Source organism: Chiloscyllium plagiosum, unplaced genomic scaffold (genome assembly GCF_037043375.1).
Source record: "Chiloscyllium plagiosum isolate Xiang-an unplaced genomic scaffold, Cpla_swu_hap1 HiC_scaffold_16, whole genome shotgun sequence".
Classification (NCBI taxonomy): Eukaryota; Metazoa; Chordata; class Chondrichthyes; order Orectolobiformes; family Hemiscylliidae; genus Chiloscyllium; species Chiloscyllium plagiosum.
The window spans coordinates 65,669,468-65,689,887 of NW_028270154.1; the positions used below are offsets into that span (position 1 = coordinate 65,669,468).

The 20,420-nt window shown below is 42.1% G+C and overlaps 1 long non-coding RNA gene across 2 annotated transcripts in view; it reads right to left on the minus strand.

Annotated features, from left to right (window-relative positions):
* Positions 1-20,173, minus strand: part of LOC148147561 (uncharacterized) — a 36,426-nt gene extending 16,253 nt beyond the window's left edge. The window contains exons 1-2 of one of the 2 annotated variants that reach the window (XR_015759812.1): positions 20,067-20,173; positions 19,586-19,740 (exon numbers count right to left, since the gene is read on the minus strand). This is a non-coding gene — a long non-coding RNA (uncharacterized LOC148147561). Of the gene's footprint in view, positions 1-19,585; positions 19,741-20,043 lie in introns of both variants that reach the window. The other variant, XR_015759811.1, reaches the window with a different exon arrangement.
* Positions 20,174-20,420: the final 247 nt, after the last annotated feature.

Sequence of the window (20,420 nt, forward strand, 5' to 3'; positions counted from 1 at the left end):
AGGGGAGAGTAAACGATGGGTGGAGATAGAGTCCAAAGAAAGAGAGAGAAAAAAACAGTTAGACAGATAAAATGAGTGGTTAAAGGTCAGACTGGTGGATTGAACAGCTGTGAGTGGGGTCTATTAATGATTGACAATCAGTACTGTGTTTTAGTAGCCCATGTGATGCCAAGGCATGGTGTGGGGAAAGCAAGAAATGGGTGGTGGTATTGGTGGTGGTGGTGGTGGGGAGGGGGGGCGGTGGAAACATGAGGAAAGGTGATCTTGCTATAGCATTGGGGAACTTGATGTTTAGTCCAGTAGGCTACAGTGTTCCCAAGTAGAAAATTAAATGATGTTCTTCCAGTGTGCACTGAGCTTTGCTGGAGCACTGCACCAAACCTGAGACAGATTTTGGCCAGAGAACACTGTGATGTTTTGAAGTAGCAAGCAACTGGAGGCTCAGGGTCTTTTTTGTGGACAGAATTTAGGGGTCTGCAAAGCAGTCATTCAGTCTGCACTTCGTTTCTCCAATGTAAAGGAGACCACATTATAAGCAGTGAATGCAGTAGACTAGATTGAGTGAAATGCAGGTAAAGTGCTGTTTCACCTTTTCTCGTTTTTAGGGCTCTATGTCTGCCTATTATTTACTCTCCCTTCACCCCCATCCCATCCTTTGTATTAAATCTACCTTTTCCTAGTTACCATCAATTCTGAGGAAGGGTCACTCAACCTGCCTGACCTGCTGGGATTTTTCAGCAATTTCTGTTTTTGCTGCAATATTGGCATCTGCTCGACAATGTGAAACATTGTCCAAGCATATCTTATGTGTGAAAAGCAGGATTGAACCAACTTGGCTGATTTTTACCCTAACACTTGACATAGGATCATTACAAATGGAATGGTTCATTGACAGTAGTGAAATGTGGCATCTACTCAGTAAGATAAACCAGAAAAAGTGCTGGAGAAAGTCAGCAGGTCTGGCAAAAGAAGGAAAAGATTTAACATTTCAGTCCAGTATGATTTCTTCATAACTGAAAAAGCTGGTAAAATTATGTTTTTTTGCTGATGACAGAAGTGGAGGAGGAATGAGTGGAACAGATGGTAAGGGTACCCAGAGCAAACAACAAGGTGGTAAAGGACTAATGGTGATAAAGGAGGGATAGAGATATAAAATAGGTATAAAATTATAGGTGTGCAAAAAGAGAAAACATTCCTCCTCTGCTGAGAATAATGTCAACACAAGCTGGATGAACAACACCTCATTTTTCACTTAGGCACGCTATGGTCTTAGTTTCACTGAAAGAGAGTTTGTTTGGCTACAAATAAGCCTTCTGTCATTAAATGTTTCCTTACATTGAAATGGCCAAGAGGTAACATTTGATTGAAAGTCCAGTGAGTTTCTATGATTGAAGTACAGTAATATCGCACTGTTTCATATTTAATGCTGAGTCTATAGTGAGATACTGATGCTTTGACACTTTCAAAGCTACTTGGACAACTTGAATAGCAAGTCTCTGGGCTGTACTTTTCACATCATTGAACAATGCTGCCTGATTTCTGTTGCTAAATTGCTGGTGGAATTATTATTATTTCTACAGCTAGAACCACACCAATAACAACAGAAGAAGCATTCTGTTTTAAGATGTTTTGTGCTGATTTAAAGATAATGAAATTAAAAGTCAGAATAAGAAATCAAAGCACAGACCTTCCTTAGGATAAACAGGATATCTGTCCTACCTTGCTGCATTCATTTACCTTGATCAAATACAATATTTTTCTACATCAGCTTTCCAGTAAGTTTTTTTTTGGTTAAATATCTTGAGACTTAAAATAATGCTGTTTGAATAACGTAAGACCCTCAACTATTAGCTTGCCTCAGGAGTGACATTTTCATTTCTGAGTTCAAATTACAGAAGATGTGAGCACATATTTTGGACTGACACTTTAGTGTAGCACTAAGTGAGTGCTGCAGCGTTAGATATACCTGGCATCTTTTGAATGCAGTGTTCAACTGAGTTCAAGCGGACGCATTGGGGTGAATATAAACAATTTCATGATGCTAGTTCAAAAAGGCAGGGAGTTCAGCCAACATGTCAACAAAAAAAATTAGCCATTAATTCAAACCAACGAAAGCATTTGTCACATTTTCATTTGTGGGACTCTGCTCAGTGCAAGTTAGCTGTTACTATTGCCTAAGTTTCAAAGAAAATGATAAAAAAATTTAATGAGGATTGAAGCATACAGGGTGTCCTGAAAATGTGGAAGCTACAAAATAACAAAGTATTTTATTTATGCTTCATTAAAAATGAATGATTCAATGTGATTTATGAACTTTGAGGTCCAATGAACTTTAGAAGTTAATACTCTAACATCTCAGCCATTGCTTTAGACAAAAAGCTGTCCAAAGTTTTTCTCACCCAAAAAGAATTCTGGAAAAGCAATCAAATGACTCTGACTCATTAAAGAGCTGGCCAAATTTTCAATATCAATGCTGAGGAGTACAATCACAAGATTTAATTATCTGGTCTGAAGCCTGGAAAGATCATAACCTGATCAATGTAATGTGAGATTCCAAAAGAATTAGATGCTTGTAGAATTAATTATAAGCTTTTTATTGTGATCTCCTTTGAACAATTGTGTAAAGATTTTCATTGTGCTCGGCTCACCCTTGCTGCTTCCAAATTAGGCATTTCAATTCATGACTTTTGAATAATGCATTGGCTGACCATAATCTAACTTCAATATTATTGAAAAATGAATGTAAGCTTGGAAAGTTCATTTTCAGATGTTTTGTCACCATACTAGGTAACACCATCGGTGAGGAGAAAGTGAGGACTGCAGATGCTGGAGATCAGAGTTGAAAGAAAGATGCTGGAAAAGCACAGCTGGTCAGGCAGCATCCGAGGAGCAAGAGAATTGACATTTCTGGCATAAGCCCTTCATCAGGAAGGAGGTTTGTAATCGGGGCTAAGAGATAAATGGAAGGGGGGTGGGGTTGGGGGAGGTAGCTGGGAAAGCGATAGGTGGATGAAGGTGAGGGAGAATGTGATAGGTCAGAGGGAACAGTGATGGACAGGTCCAGAGGGCGATGTCGAGTTGGATGCTTGGGACTGAGATAATGTGGGGGGAGGGGAATGAGGAAGCTGTTGAAGTCCACATTTATACCGTGTGGTTGCAGGTTCCCAATGCGGAATGTGATGCGTTCCTCCTCCAGGCGTCAGGTGGTAACGGTTTGGCAGTGGAGGAGGCCCAGGACCTGAATGTCCTTAATGGAGTGGGAAGGGGAGTTGAAGTGTTTAGCCACTGGGCGGTGGGGTTGGTGGGTGCAGGTGTCCCAGAGATGTTCTCTGAAATGATCCGCAAGAAGGCATCCTGTCTCCCCAATGTAGAGGAGACAACACCAGGTGCAACAGATGCAATAGATGACATTGGTAGAGGTGCAGGTGAATTTCTGACAGATGTGTAAGGATCCCTTGGGGGCTTGGATGGAGTTGAGGGAAGTGGTGTGAGCGCTGGTTTTGCGCTTCCTGTGGTGGCAGGGAAAGGTACCAGGAGTAGGGTGTGGGCTGGTGGGGGTGTGTGGACCCCATGAGCGAGTCACCAACCCCACCGCCCCGGGGTGAACATTTCAACTCCCCCTCCCACTCTGTCAAGGACATGCAGATCCTGGCCCTTCTCCACCATGAAACCATTTCCACTCAACACCTGGAGGAGGAACACCTCATATTCCTCCTTGGATCCCTGCAACTACACGGGATAAATGTGGATTTCAACAGTGTATTCAAAAAGAACGGGTACCCAATAAACACAGTCCGCCGATTTCTGAGCAACAAACCCAAGCAAGCAGACAAAACATGCCCAGAAGCCCTAGCCACTCTCCCCTAAATCAAAGACACCTTGGAAATGACTGCCAGACTACTCAAACCCACCAACACACTGAAACAGCAGCTAATGAACTTGAAAGACCTTATACAGACAACAAGCAAAACTAATGTCATCTACAAAATACCTTGCAAGAACTGTAACAAACACTACATTGACAAACAGGCAGAAAACTAGCTTGCTCCAAACGAACTCCATGTTGGACACTGGGCACCAGCACCAACCGGGCATGCTGTGTGGGCACTAATCACATGCACCTGATATTAATGGGCACTGACATCGAACATGTGCCAGCTTCTAAGAACCTTGATGGCACATCATCCATGTACCTGATATTTCTGCACTTTAGTGTTGCACCTCAAGGTATAACAGCAGCTATCATTGTAATGCTCTGGCACAAGCTAAGCCCATGCACTGGATCAGTTTGCACCTGATACTTGTTTGCTTGTTGTCATAGCACTCACGTCACTCTAAGCTGATCTGGATTCTCATAGCATCCCTGCCTTGCTTTACCTTGGCATTCTACCTTCTGCCGCCTCAGCCACAGATAACCAAGATCCACAGTATTGCTGTCTTGATAAGCTACTTAATGCAATCCCAGGCAATAATAGACTTCAGGAGGATTCAGACAGACTGGTAAAATACTAAAAAAAAACAAAAAAAAGATTTTGTCAACAATGAGTTGTATTTTGAAGGAAGAATAAGGCAAAACAATAAAACTGATGAATTTTAAAGGTGATGCGGAAAGAGAGACTATTCTGTGGTCCCAGGACAGCAATCTCATTCTCACTGTGTCTTTACTGAAATGCTTGTAAGATGGCAGCTGGCAGCTTCAAGAGTAGGTACTTGGTGATGGATGTCACATGACTAAGGCAGACGAGGAAGGACATTCGCATATGGCTGCATTTCACACAAAACATCCACATTTTCAAAAGAAAGAACACATTTATGCACACTATTTTTAACCATGAGTTACCCAAATTATGCACTCTACAAACAACGGTTCTCATGTATTAATAGATTCTGTTAGTCTTTAAACTGTGCAGGTCTCTTAATAGCTTACATGTGTGTGGTTGGTGGGCGGCACGGTGGCACAGTGGTTAGCACTGCTGCCTCACAGCGCCAGAGACCCGGGTTCAATTCCCGCCTCAGGCAACCGACTGTGTGGAGTTTGCACATTCTCCCCGTGTCTGCGTGGGTTTCCTCCGGGTGCTCCGGTTTCCTCCCACAGTCCAAAGATGTGCAGGTCAGGTGAATTGGCCATGCTAAATAGCCCGTAGTGTTAGGTAAATGTAGGGGTATGGGTGGGTTACGCTTCGGCGGGGCGGTGTGGACTTGTTGGGCCGAAGGGCCTGTTTCCACACTGTAAGTAATCTAATCTAATCTAATCTAATCTAATCTTCATCTGGGTGATGTTCCTTCTCTGAGGAGTCTTTTGCTATTTCTGTGGTACTTGCTGTTGTTCCATCTCCATCACTGGGTTGTTCCAGACCTCTGGGTCTGACAGTTCATCTATAGGCTGTGCAAATGGTGAATGCACATCTTCCTAATAACCCACTTTTAGCTAAGAACAGCTTCGCTAGATATACATAGGTGCCTGTGGTTGCAACAGTTTATCTGGTCATTCACTTCAGCCATGAATAACGAGGTGCATCTATTCCACACAGATGGCCTCCTTACAACCATCTGGGTTGTAAACGTACAACCCAGATGGCCTCCTTCTTCCAGGACCGCAATTTCCCCCCCCGACGTGGTCGACGATGCCCTCCAACGCATCTCTTCCACTTCCCGCTCCTCCACCCTTGAGCCCCGCCCCTCCAACCGCCACCAGGACAGAACCCCACTGGTCCTCACCTACCACCCCACCAATCTCCATGTACAGCGCATCATCCGCCGTCATTTCCGCCACCTCCAAACGGACCCCACCACCAAGGATATATTTCCCTCCCCTCCCCTATCAGCATTCCGTAAAGACCACTCCCTCCGTGACTCCCTCGTCAGATCCACACCCCCCACCAACCCAACCCACACTCCCGCCACGTTCCACTGCAACCGCAGGAGGTGCAAGACTTGCGCCCACATCTCCCCCCTCACCTCCCTCCAAGGCCCCAAAGGAAACTTCCATATCCACCACAGATTCACCTGCACCTCCACACACATCATCTATTGCATCCTCTGCACCCGATGTGGCCTCCTCTATATTGGGGAGACAGGCCGCCTACTTGCGGAGCGTTTCAGAGAACATCTCTGGGACACCCGGACCAACCAACTCAACCACCCTGTGGCTCAACACTTCAACTCCCCCTCCCACGCCACCAAGGATATGCAGGTCTTTGGACTCCTCCATCGCCAGACCACAACAACACGACGGTTGAAGGAAGAGCACCTCATCTTCCGCCTAGGAACCCTCCAACCACAAGGGATGAACTCGGATTTCACCAGTTTCCTCATTTCCCCTCCCCCCACCTTGTCTCAGTCAAATCCATCGAACTCAGCACTCTTCTTCCTGACCTCTCCGCCCCCACCCCAGTCTGACCTATCACCCTCACCTTGACCTCTTTCCACCTATCGCATTTCCAACGCCCCTCCCCCAAGTCCCTCCTCCCTACCTTTTATCTTAGCCTGCTGGACAAACTTTCCTCATTCCTGAAGAAGGGCTTATGCCCGAAACGTCGATTCTCCTGTTCCCTGGATGCTGCCTGACCTGCTGCGCTTTTCCAGCAACACATTTTCAGCTCTATTCCACACAGTTGCCAAGTGGGCTGAATCATTCAAGGTTTGTGCCTTGACTGGCTCTCAGTACTTAACTCTGGTAACAATTTTGCAGTCTTATCAAAATAAAGTTTGGCTTTCTGCTGTATCACCTTTATTTTGTCACTTATACTTATTACTATTTTCAGCTTCAGTACTATTTATGTCATTGGAAGAACAGTTTAAGTGTGGCATGATATTAATTTTTCTACTGGTCTAATCTCCACGCCTTAAGTAGATATGTTTCTCTGCTTGTGTTTTACCTTGGGGAAACATTAGTTCTCTACTTGCTCAATTTCTTTATTGTTACTTTGGCAATTTTCACTGCCATCTCAACTCCTCTGTTTGACTGGGGATAGTGGGAGGTGATGTATTGTGTTGAATTTCTCAATCACAAGAACATAAGCACTAAGAGCAGGAGCAGACAAGTAGCCCCTTGAGCCTGCTCCACCATTTGGCACAGTCATGGCTGATCTCATCATGGCCTCAACTGAACTTTCCTGCCTGCTCCCCATAACCATTTAACTCTTTCTCAATTACCAATCTGTCTGCCTGTCTCCTCCCCAAGTTTATTCAGTGTCCACTACATTTTGGAGTAGATTCCACAAATTCACAATCCTTTGATTGAAGTAATTTATTTTCTTTTCAGTTTAAATCTGTATATCCTAGCCTAGAACTACATCTCTTTATCTGTACTGTCTGACTTGCTGAGTATTTCCAATGTTTTCTATTTTTATGTCACATTTCCATCATCAATAGTATCTTAACATGTTAGAATAGACAAGTTTGCTTATGTCTGAAATAGTCAAGTGGATTTTAAAACAGTAATATGAAAATCTATTGTTGCATATCCAAACTACATCCTTCCCTGAAACTGAGGAAATCCTATCAACCCATGAAAATGATTTGTATTTAATATCTCAATCACTTCTAATAGGCTGAGCAGAAACATCCTGATCAATTATGGGCAATTATACATTTGTTTGGGAAGGCCCAGGTGTGGCCTTCAAAAAAACAACTGTTTTTTTGAAAATGAAAGGTGCTTTTCTTGCAACTCTTGCCACAGTATTCTCACCTTCTCTTCAAAAGCATTGATACTTTTTAATACACAGGAAAACTTGAGAAAAATAAATGAGGCAAAGAAGGAAAAAAAGCTTATTGATACAGCCACTTTCAGGATGTCTCACTTTACAGCCAACTGTACCTTTGAAATGTTTTTACAATTGAAACTTAGTGAAGTGCAACAATCAAGTTGTGCACAGCAATTTCCCATAAAAAGCAGTAATCTGGTTTTCGTTTACTTAACAATGTTGGCTGAGAGATACATATTGGCTTGACAATATTTCGTAGATTGGGAACAAAAAATAGCAGTTACTGGAGAAACTCAGCCGGTCTGGCAGCATCTGTGGGAAGAAAGCAAATTTTACATTTCAAGTCCAGTGACTCAGAGTCACAGAAATTTACAGCATGGATAAAAGACCCTTTCATCCAACTTGTCCATGCCAACCAGATATCCTAAATTGCATTTGCCAGCATTTGGACATATCCCTCCATACAAGTACTGCATAAAAAAGTTGCCACTCTCACCTTAAACCTATGCTGTCTAGTTTTCAACTCCTCTACACTGGGAAAAGACCTTGACTATTCACCCCATCCATGCTCCTCATGATTTTATGAGCCTCTATAAGGTCAGCCCTCAGCCTCCGACTCTCCAGTGAAAATAGTCCCAGCCTATTTAGTGTCTCCTTATAGCTCAAACTCTCCAACCTTGGCAACATCCTTGTAAATCTCTTCTGAATGCTTTCAAGTTTCACAACATCCTTTCTATAGGAGAGAGACCAGAATTGCATGCAGTATTCCAATAGTGGACTATCAATATCATGTACAGATGCAACATGGCCTCCCATTCTCAATACACTGATCAATAAAGGCTGGCGTACCAAACACCTTCTTCTCCAACATGTCTACCTGAGACTACCTTTCAAGGAACTATGAACCTGCACTCCAAGGTCTCTTTGTTCAGCAACCCTCCCCAGGACCCTAAGTGTATAAGTCCTGCTCTGGTTTGCCCTACCAAAATGTAGCACCACACATTTATCTAGATTAAGCCCCATGCCACTCCTTGCCCCATCTGATCAAAGTCTGGGTGCACTCTGAGATAACCTTCTTTGCTGTCCATTGCACCATCAATTTTGGTATCATCTGAAAATATACTAACCATACCGCCCATATTGTCATCCAAATCATTTATACAAGTGACAAAAAGTAGTGGACCCAGTATTGATCCTTGAGGCACACCGCTGGTCACAGGCCTCCAGTTGGAAAAACAACCTCTGTCTCCTACTTTCCAGCCAATTTTGTAGCCAAATGGCTAGCTCTCTCTGTATTCCATGTGATATAACCTTGTTAACTAACCTACTATGTGGAACCTTGTCAAGCTCCTTGCTGAAATCCATTTGGACAATGTTCACCTCTCTGTGTTCATCAATTCTTTTTGCCACTTCTTCAAAAAAACTCAGTCAAGTTAGTGCAACATGATTTCCTGCACACAAAGCCATGTTGATAATGCCTAATCAGTCCTTGCCTTTCCAAATGAATGTAAATTCTATCCCCCCAGAATCCCCTCCAACAACTTGCCCACCACCAATTTCGGAATAACTGATGGCTTCCTAGCTTTGCCTTATCGATTTTCTTATTGCACCACCTTGGCCAACCTCCAGTTTTTCAGCACCTCACTCATGGCTTTTGACAATGCAAATATCTGAGCAAGGGACCCAGCAATCACTTCCCTAGCTTCCCACAAAGTTCTAGGGGGTACACCTGATCCAGTTCCAGAGATTTATCCACCTTAATGCATTTTAAGATATCCAGCACCTCCTCTCAGTAATGTGGATGCTTTTCAAGATCTTGTTATTTATTTCTCCAAGTTCTCTAATTTCCATATTCTTCCCCACAGTAAACACTGGTGCAAAATATTCATTTAGTATCTCACCAGTATCCTGCAGTTCCATTCATAAGCCCCCTTGCTGATCGTTAATGGGCCCTATTCTCTCCCTAGTTATCCTTTTGCATTTAATGTATTTGTAGAATCCCTTAGGATTCTCCTTTACCATATTTGCCAAAGCTGACTCATCTCCCCTTTTTGCCCTCCTGATTTCCCTCTTGTACTCTTTATTCTCCTCTAGGGGTTCACTCGATTCCTACTGTCTACACCTGACATATGCTTCCTTCATTTTCGTGACCAGAACCTCAATTTCTCTTGTCCTCCAGCATTTCCTACATCTACCAGCCTTTCCCATCACACATACTGTCTCTGGACTCTCTTTATCTCATTTTTGAGGGTTTCCCACTTTCCAGTCATCCTTTTACATGTGAATATCCACCCATATTCAACTTTTGAAAGTTCTTGCCTAATACTGTCAAAATTGGCCTTCCTCCAATTTAAAACTTTAACTTTTAGATCATAACTATTTAAAACTAATAGAACTATGATCACTTGTCCCAAAGTGCTCCCTCACTCACACCTCAGTCGTTTGCCCTGCCTTATTTTCAAAGAGCAGGTCAAGTTTTACACCTTCTCTAGTCAGTACATCCACATACTAAATCAGAAAATCTTCTTGTACACACTTAACAAATTCCTCTCCGTCCAAGCCCTTAACACTATGGCAGTCCCAGTCTATGTCTGGAAAGTAAAAATCCCCTACCAATACCATGCTATTATTCTTATACTCACATGCAAAATGAACTTCCTAGGGAAGTAATGGGTGTTGATAAAATTACGTTGTTTAAAAGACATTTGGATGGAATCATGAATAGAAAACGTTTGGAGAGATATGGGCCAGGAACAGGCAGGTGGCGCTAGTTTAGTTTGGGATTATGTTTGGCATGGACTGGTTGAACCGAAGGGTCTGTTTCTATGCTGTATGACTCTATTACTGAGATCTCCTTACAAATTTGCTTCTCAATTTCTCACTGACTACTGGGAGGGTCTGACGTACAATCCTAACAAAGTGATCATCCCTTTCTATTTCTCAGTTCTAACCAAATAACTTCACTCGACGTACTCCCTGAAATATCCTCCATAAGTATAGCTGTAATGTTAATTTTAACCAAAAATGCCACTTCTTCTATTTTCTTTCCACCTCTTTCTATCCTTCCAGTAGCATCTATACCCTAGAACATTAAGCTGCCAGTTCTGTCCATGATACCCCAGTCCTATGTTTCCAACCATGTCCCAAGTTCATCTGCTTTGCCTGTCAGGCCTATTGCTGAAATAAATGCAGTTTTATTTATCAGTCCTACCTCGTTGTCTGCTTGCTCCTGCTTGCGTTGACTATTTGACTTGCGCCTTTTCCCAAGTATACCAGCCTCAGACTGATCACTTTTCTCACTATCTCTCTGGATTCCACACATCCAGTTTGCAGTTGCTCCTCCTCCCAATAGATTAAATCCTCCTGAGTGGCTCTAGCAAATTCATTCTTTTCCAATTCAAGTGCATCCTGACATTCTTACACAGGTCACTTCTACCACAGAGAGATTCCAATGATCCAAAAATGTGAACCAGCTCCTCAGCCGCATATTCATCGGCTTTATCTTCCTATTCCTATTCTCACGAGCACATGACACCAGGTGTAATCCAAATCTTACTACTTTTGAGGACCTACTTTTTAACCTCCTGCCCCAATTTCATATATTTTCTCCATCAGAATCTCATTGGACTTGAAACGTTAACGCCTCTTTCTTGTCACAAATACTGCCAGACCTGCTGAGTTTTTTCAGCAATTTCTGTTTTCGTTTCGGAGCTCCAGAATCCACAGTTTTATTTCTAGGTCAGGGTGTGGGATTGGCCATTTGTCACAGAGGAATCAATGTTGCTGCTGTAGTGGAACTGCAGCTGCAACACTACAATGGTAATCAACAACCTTAAACAGGTAGGAAACGTGTTAGTTTTATTGGCCTTGCCTGAGACCTACCAAACCTACAAAGCTGAACACAGGGCTTCAAAAAAGCCTTTCACTCTCCATCCACCATTGACAAATTCAATGTTTCCCCTGATAATCTCATGACCTGCTTTAACAGCATTGATAAAAACATTTGCATTCAAATACTACAATTTACTTAACAAAATGCCCTAGGCACTGAAAAAAGAAATGCAAGGCTAAATTACATCTCTGATGATACCACTCACAGTAGGCAGGGAAGGATGACAGATTTGCTATAATGTCAAACTTATTTCCAAAGCTATATTAACTATGCCTTACAATGCCAGGTTTTGATTGCTTATGAACAATAGTCCTGCCACATTCTCACAAAATAAATTAACTTAGATAAGGCTGTAGAAATTTCAAATAGAAAAAAAATGTTCCTTTGCTTTATAAATCAGCATCATTGAAATAATCTGTGCCATTTTAAGAATTACTCACTGGGTCACATATATCACAGTGTTCCACATGCCGACACTGCTCATCTATCTTATGAGACAGATTGACATGAGAAGCTAAAGCTTTAATATGTTTGAAGAAAAATCACAATGTTTTCAGATTTTATAAATCTTTGTTTTGGATCAACATATGGGCAAAAGTGAATATTTAAAAATTTGGAATTGTTATCCTGAATGACAAATGTTACAATCTCATGAAAAATAAATAGCATTGTAGACTTTTTTTGGTTAATGGCAAGGTCCACATGTCTTTTTTAAAAATGAACAGCCATCCCATACATAGTTGAAATCAAGAGTATCCAAATCATGCCTTTTAGGCTAACACGTACATGTATGGAGCCTTGTTACCACGTATTAACATATTAATCAGTGTCCTAACCATCTCAAGCCCCTCAAGTCATTAATACAAGTTGACCTTGGTGTTCAATTTATAATTAGATCAACCCTTAAGGCTATAACATTCAAATGTACGCAAACCAATAAATAATAAATCCCAGAAGTGATGTCCCTACGTGTGAAAGCCTGGTACATTCTGAAAAGGAGGCACAAAAAGTTGGCTGAAAGCCCATTGTGCCAGAAGCATCCAGTTGCATTGAACTGGACATGAACAAACAATCTTAAACTGTGAAAAATGCCTGAAGCTCTCTCTGAATGAGTCATAGCAAGAGAGAGAGAGAGACAGAGAGGGATAGAAAGATAGGGGGAGAGTGCATTGACAGTCCTATTTTACATGGTATCCATGATATGTTCTTACCATTCCAACTCACAATCCCTACTACTCTGCCTGTATGTCTAAGCACTGGCAAACCCCATGATAGGAATAATGCAGTGTGCTAGGATTTGAAGACCCTGGTGGACAACTCAGAAACTTAGTGAGGTCCAATGTTTGTTTAAATTTGAAAGATTGTTTAGTACAGTCATTAACAGATTCAGATATAGTGATAGACATCTCCAACACAATAAATTAGTAAAGATTACACTCTATTATATTCAGTAAACACAATATATTGTTCTTATTTAGGATCAAATTTCAACTGTTAGAATTTTATAAATGGTATTAATTGCATAGTAAAGGATTAGGCAGCATGCTATTTGAAGATTAATTTTAAACTTGTTTGCACTGAAGTATGAGGACTTACCAATACAAGAGCAATTCAAGCGATTGAACCTGTTTTTTAGCTGAGGACTTCGATACAAGTGTTTCAATTTATGAAAAGATGGGATAGAGTAGACAGAAAGTAACTTTCGGATGATGAGCTATTTGATCTCAATTGCTCATAGATTCAAGATTACATGAAAGAGAGATTTTGTTCCTTATACAAGCAAAATTTTTTTTTACGTAGAGAGTTTCAAGACCATGGAATGCACTACCAGAGTTATTAACACTGGATGCCAGAGTATGCTAACGTTTGGAAAAATAGAAAAATAAAGGCAGGTACATGGACTTGTGACTCTCTTCACTTTGAGAACAATCAGTGACATGAATCCATGGTCAAAATCTATGTAATCCTATTTTAGATTATTTTTACAGTAACATAATATTTATTTTGCCATAGCTATTACTTGGGTTAATTGATTTTCATTTTAAAGGGGAAAATACTTAATTCATATCAATTTTCAAATGTTTGTTTTTGTGATTGAGAGATTTTGTACTTAGATTTAACATGCTTTCAACTTCTCTAAACTAATATGACTGTCAGAAATAAATCACAACCTGCACATACAACTTCTAGAGAAATGTAGTTTACTAATCACATTTGGCATAAAGTTTTATAATAGATTAGTTGTGTAACTTTGCATAAACACATTAAGTAGTGAAAACATTTTGGCTATGATCTCTCATTTCTCCCAGATTTGGCGTTACTCTCATGTTTAGAACAGATTTGGCCATAGTCTCTCATTTATTCATTTTTCCCACACTGCAATCACAATTCTCATTTCAAAATATTTGTGCCAGAATTCTGCATCTCCAGGCATGTGCAGACCAGCTGGACTATAAAATTTAATGGACTAGACAGTGGGAAGCAAAAGACATTCATCAGGTGACTGCATCAAAAACAAAAGGAAATGAAGAGACTCACATGCAGTAAAATGGGTGACAAGGAGCCATGGATTGACTGAATGCAGGTTGCTGCATTACACTCTTCCAAATTTGACAGTTGGTGAAGCTCATCCTGACTAAGCAGTGGGAATAGGACAAAGGGGCACCAAGTTTCCCAATTTTCCCAAAAGCAAAAGCAGATCACTTCCTTCAAAATCAAATTCCACTGCAGCAGAATCTGAAAGTGTACAATTCATCTGATTTTACCTCAGTCAAATAAACAAAATGAAAGACTCACAAAACCTCTACTTGTGGTCAATGAACCACAAAGATTGTGAATAGACTTCAACTTTCAAAAGTTCTGATGAACTCAGGCAAAAACTCTGTTTTCAAATCTAGTGATACAGGAACATTTTACTGGACACAGAATTAAATGACAAATAAGTGAAGACCTAAATTCACAAAACACGTTAGATCTACAATTTGACTGACAACAACAATGGAAGTGGAAAAGACTGGGCCAAATACAGCACATAGAAAATATGGATACAGTAATTTTGCAGTACATTAAACAGATAAGCTATGCATTTGATAACTCAATTAAAATAGAAGTTGGTTACAATGAATTGATCTGATGTACAGGCTAAAATATTAAGCAGTTCTATGGACCAATTGTACAAATTATATACAGAATTTAAAATCATTATGAATAAACAAAATTGTTCTTTCAGAAAACCAATTGATGACGGATGGAATTGTAACCAATCATTTATACATTTTTGCTTTTATTTACGGAATTTAAAATTGCCTGCATCTCCTAATGATAACTTTCAATGTGTCTGTTTATATGGATTTAAATGAAATCCTAGTTAATACTCATCACTGGCATAAAAGTAAACACAATTAATATACAGGTAATAATAAACAAGTACCTTCAGGGAACTTGTTTCAGGCTGCATCTACTTATGCCAGTATTCTCATCAACACAGCAAAACAATTACAGATATTCTTGTAGTTTATTTTCCAACCCAATAGCTAAGAAATCCCACAAAGTTCATCCCACTCCAATGTTGTACCTTTCGCCAAAAAGCAAATGTGACGAAAATCCCACTTTGTTTCACTGACTACTATAAATAAATACCTAGTCTACATTTTTGAATTGTCATTTTGTTCTGCTTTATTGGTTTGTTTGTATATATGCCAAACTAAAAATAAAACTTACTATATTATTAAAACAGCTAACAGAAATCAGGACTATGCACTCACCTGTTTATTTAACCACTAGGTTTGTCACAATATCCACCTCTTTCGAATTGCAACGAAGCACAAATTTATTACCACTACTTCAAGTCTTGTTTCATTGTATTTTTTATAGCTATCTTTTTTTCTGTTATTTTATTACTTTCGATAATCTTGAGACAACTATACCAGAATTTATTTGCTTTAAAATTTGTTCAGCCTCATTCATCTATTCCTTGCAGTACTTGGAGATAATCAGCATGGCTTTGAGAGGAGCAGATCATGCCTCACAAATCTTATTGAATTCTTTGAAGATGTGACAAAACATGTTGATGAAGGTAGAGCAGTGGATGTGGTGATATGGATTTCACAAAGGCGTTTGATATGGTTCCACATGGTAAGCACATTCAGAACGTAAGGAGGTATGGGATACAGGGAAATTTGGCTGCATGGATACAGAATTGACTGGTCCATAGGAGACAGAGGGTGGTAGTACATAGAAAGTACTCAGCCTGACGCTTGGTGACCAGTCATGTTCTGCATGGATCGGTTCTGGGACCTCTGCTTTTTGTGATTTTTATAAATGACATGGATGAGGAAGTGGTGGGCTGGGTTAGTAAATGTGCCATTGAAATGAAGGTTGGTGAAGTTGTGGATAGAGTGGAGGGCTGTTGTAGGTTGCAACAGGACATTGACAGGATGCAGAGCTGGGCTGAGAAGTGGAAGATTGAGTTCAACCTGAAAAAGTGTAAAGTGATTCATTTTGGAAAGTTGAATTTGAATGCAGAGTACAAGGTTAAAGATAGGATTCTTGGTAGTGTGGAGGAAGAGAAGGATCTTGGGTTCCACATCCATAGATCTCTCAAAGTTGTCACCCAAGTTGATAGGGTTGTTAAGAAGGCACAAGGTATGTTGACTTTCATTAGCAGGGGGATTGCGTTTAAGAGCCGAGAGATTATGCTGCAGCTCTATAAAGCTCTGGGTTGACCACACATGGAATACTGTGTTCAATTCTGGTTGCCTCATTAGGATGTGGAAGCTTTAGAGAAGGTGCTGAGGAGATTTACCAGGATACTGCCTGGACTGGAGGGCATGTCTTATGAAAAAAAAGGTGAGGGAGTTAGGGCTTTTCTCACTGGAGCAAAGAAGGATGAGAGATTACTTTGATAGAGGTGTACAAGATGATGAGATGCATAGAAAGAGTGGATAGTCAGAGACTTTAGCCCAGGGTGGAAATGGCTATCACAGGGGAGCATCATTTTAAGGCAATTTGAGGAAGGTTTAGGGGAGATGTCAGAGGTAGGTTCTTTAGACAGAGAGTGGTGTGTGCATGGAATGCGCTGCTAGCAGTGGTAGTGGAGTCAGATACATTAGGGACATTTAAGCGACTCTTGGATAAGCACATGGATGATAGTAAAATGAATGGTATTTAGGTTAGTTTGATCTTAGAGTATGATAAAAGGTCAGCAAAACATCAAAAGCTGAACTATTGTTTGTTTTTAATCTCCAAATCATTGTTGTTAATTGCAATTGTCACGTGGAATATACAATTCAAAAAACATACAGGTTACAAATAGTGCAGGGGAAATTGAAAAAAATGTTATAAGAAGGGTAAAGAGAAGTACGTGAGAAAAGCATTAAGACGATAACACAAAAGGAGAGTCAAATATTTTTACTTGATTCATTGTAAAAAAGGTGTAATAAAATGGTGAATTAGGGCTGAAAAGGAAATCTTCTTGAAGGAAGAGAGAACAAAACTGAGAAACTGAATGAATTATTTGCATTTGTCTTCACAAAAGAGGGTGAAGTTAATGTCACAGGAGAATCAAGGTGTTGGCCATATAGGGTATGGTAAGATACTCACCCTCATAACTTCCCCCACTCCAACCTCTCACCCTCACAGCCTCCCGCACTCCAACCTCTCACCCTCACAACCTCCCCCACTCCAACCTCTCACCCTCACAATTTAACCGCCTCAACCTGTCTACCTCCCTCCCCGACTCCAACCTCTCACCCTCACAACTTAACCACCTCAACCTGTCTACCTCCGTCCCCCACTCCAATCTCTCACCCTCACAACGCGCAGCCCTCCAATCTCTCTGCTCCAATCCCAACCTCACCATCAAGCCAGCGGATAAAGGGGGCGCAGTGGTAGTCTGGCACACTGACCTCTACACCGCTGAAGCCAAACGTCAACTCGAGGACACCTCTTCCTACTGTCCCCTCGACCATGACCCCACCCCCCATCACCAAACTATCATCACCCAGACCATACAGAACCTCATCACCTCAGGAGATCTCCCACCCACAGCTTCCAACCTCATAGTCCGGGAACCCCGCACTGCCCGGTTCTATCTCCTTCCCAAGATCCATGAGCCTGACCACCCTGGCTGACCCATTGTCTCAGCATGCTCCTGCCCCACTGAACTCATCTCTACCTACCTCGACACTGTTCTATCCCCCCTAGTCCAGGAACTCCCCACATACGTTCGAGACATCACCCACGCCCTCCACCTCCTCCAAGACCTCCGTTTCCCTGGCCCCCACCGCCTCATCTTCACCATGGATATCCAATCCCTCTACACCTCCATCCACCATGACCAGGGCCTCCAAGCCCTCCGTTTTTTCCTCTCCAAACATCCCCAATAGTATCCTTCCACCGACACTCTCATTCGTTTTGCCGAACTGGTCCTCACCCTTAACAATTTCTCCTTTGAATCCTCCAACTTCCTCCAGACCAAAGGGGTAGCCATGGGCACACGTATGGGCCCTAGCTATGCCTGTCTCTTTGTTGGCTACGTAGAGCAGTTGATCTTCCGTAATTACACCAGCACCACTTCCCACCTCTTCCTTCGCTACATTGATGACTGCATTGACGCCACCTCGTGCTCCCGTGAGGAGGTTGAGCAATTCATCAACTTCACCAACACATTCCACCCTGACCTTAAATTTACCTGGACCATCTCTGACACCTTCCTCCCCTTCCTGGACCTCTCCATCTCCATTAATGATGACCGACTTGACACTGACATTTTTTACAAACCCCCAACTCCCACAGCTACTTGGATTACACCTCTTCCCACCCTACCTCTTGCAAAAATGCAATCCCGTATTCCCAATTCCTCCACCTCCGCTGGATCTGCTCCCAGGAGGACCAGTTCCACCACAGAACACACCAGATGGCCTCCTTCTTTAGAGACCGCAATTTCCCTTCCCACGTGGTTAAAGATACCCTCCAACGCATCTCATCTACATCCCGCACCTCCGCCCTCAGACCCCACCCCTCCAACCATAACAAGGACAGAACTCCCCTGGTGCTCACCTTCCACTCTACCAACCTTCACATAAACCAAATCATCCGCCGACATTTCCGCCACCTCCAAACAGACCCCACCACCAGGGATATATTTCCCTCCCCACCCCTTTCTGCCTTCCGCAAAGACCGTTCCCTCCGTGACTACCTGGTCAGGTCCATGCCCCCCTACAACCCACCCTCCCATCCTGGCACTTTTCCCTGCCACCGCAGGAACTGTAAAACCTGCGCCCACACCTCCTCCCTCACCCCTAAAGGAGCCTTCCACATCCATCAAAGTTTTACTTGCACATCCACTAATATCATTTATTGTATCCATTGCTCCTGATGCGGTCTCCTCTACATTGGGGAGACTGGGCGCCTCCTAGCAGAGCGCTTTAGGGAACATCTCCGAGACACCTGCACCAATCAACCACACCGCCCGTGGCCCAACATTTCAACTCCCCCTCCCACTCTGCCGAGGACATGGAGGTCCTGGGCCTCCTTCACCGCCGCTCCCTCACCACCAGACGCCTGGAGGAAGAACGCCTCATCTTCCGCCTCGGAACACTTCAACCCCAGGGCATCAATGTGGGCTTCAACAGTTTCCTCATTTCCCCTCCCCGACCTCACCTCGTTCTAAACTTGCAGTTCAGCACTGTCCCCTTGACTTGTCCGCACTTGTCCTACCTGCCTATCTCCTTTACCACCTATCCACTCCACCCTCTCCTCCCTGACCTATCACCTTCATCCCCTCCCCCACTCACCCATTGTACTCTATGCTACTTTCTCCCCACCCCCACCCTCCTCTAGCTTATCTCTCCATGCTCCAGGCTCACTGCCTTTATTCCTGATGAAGTGCTTTTGCCCGAAACGTCGATTTCGAAGCTCCTTGGATGCTGCCTGCACTGCTGTACTCTTCCAGCACCACTAATCCATGAAAAAGGGAAGTGCTGACCTTGATGGCATCATTCATCTTTCCCAGAAGGGATGCATCCTAGAGACTGTTGATGGAAGCTAAAGTAATGGTTAAGGCAACTTTGATTGTAGTTTTCAACCCTCTTTGGATATTGAGTGGTGCCAGGAGACTGGAGGGTTCAGAATGTGACAGCCCTGCTCAAACAAAAGAGAGAAATCTTGTAACTGGTAGTTTAACACTAGATAAAAATACTATACACTGTTAAGGACAAAGTCAATTCTCATTGGAAAAAACATGGGTTAACATTACTTAGCCAACCCAGATTTATTGAAAGCATTTGTGTTTCATTAATTTGATTGAATTATTTGATGATGTAACACAGAAGTTTCATAAAGGTAATGCAATAAACGTTGTTTATCTAGCCTCTCAGAAAGCATTTGATTAAGTGCAAGATAACAACTTAAGCAGAAAATAGAATCAGAAGGAATAATACAAACCAACATATAAAAATGGTTTTGACCTAGTAGACAGGGCATAGTGGAGAGGGATGCTTTCCTGCCTGGAGGAGTATGCCATGAAACCTCCAGAAGCTGGTATTAGACTCATTGCTGCAAACGCAAATACAGGTTACTTCGATAACAAGGAAGGCAAAGAATTTCAAAGTTACAATGAGAGATTATGCAGCTTTATGGTAAAAAATCAGGGGAGATTGTTTGCCACTTGCATTTTTATTCGCTTAGGCATACAGAAACAAAGGCGTCAAATGACCAACAATATAATGCCAAAACAAAATGTTCTACTTCATCTTTGTACAAACCTTCAACTCAAATATCCCACTTATGTAAAACCGCAAGACTGTTGTGACAAATATTCA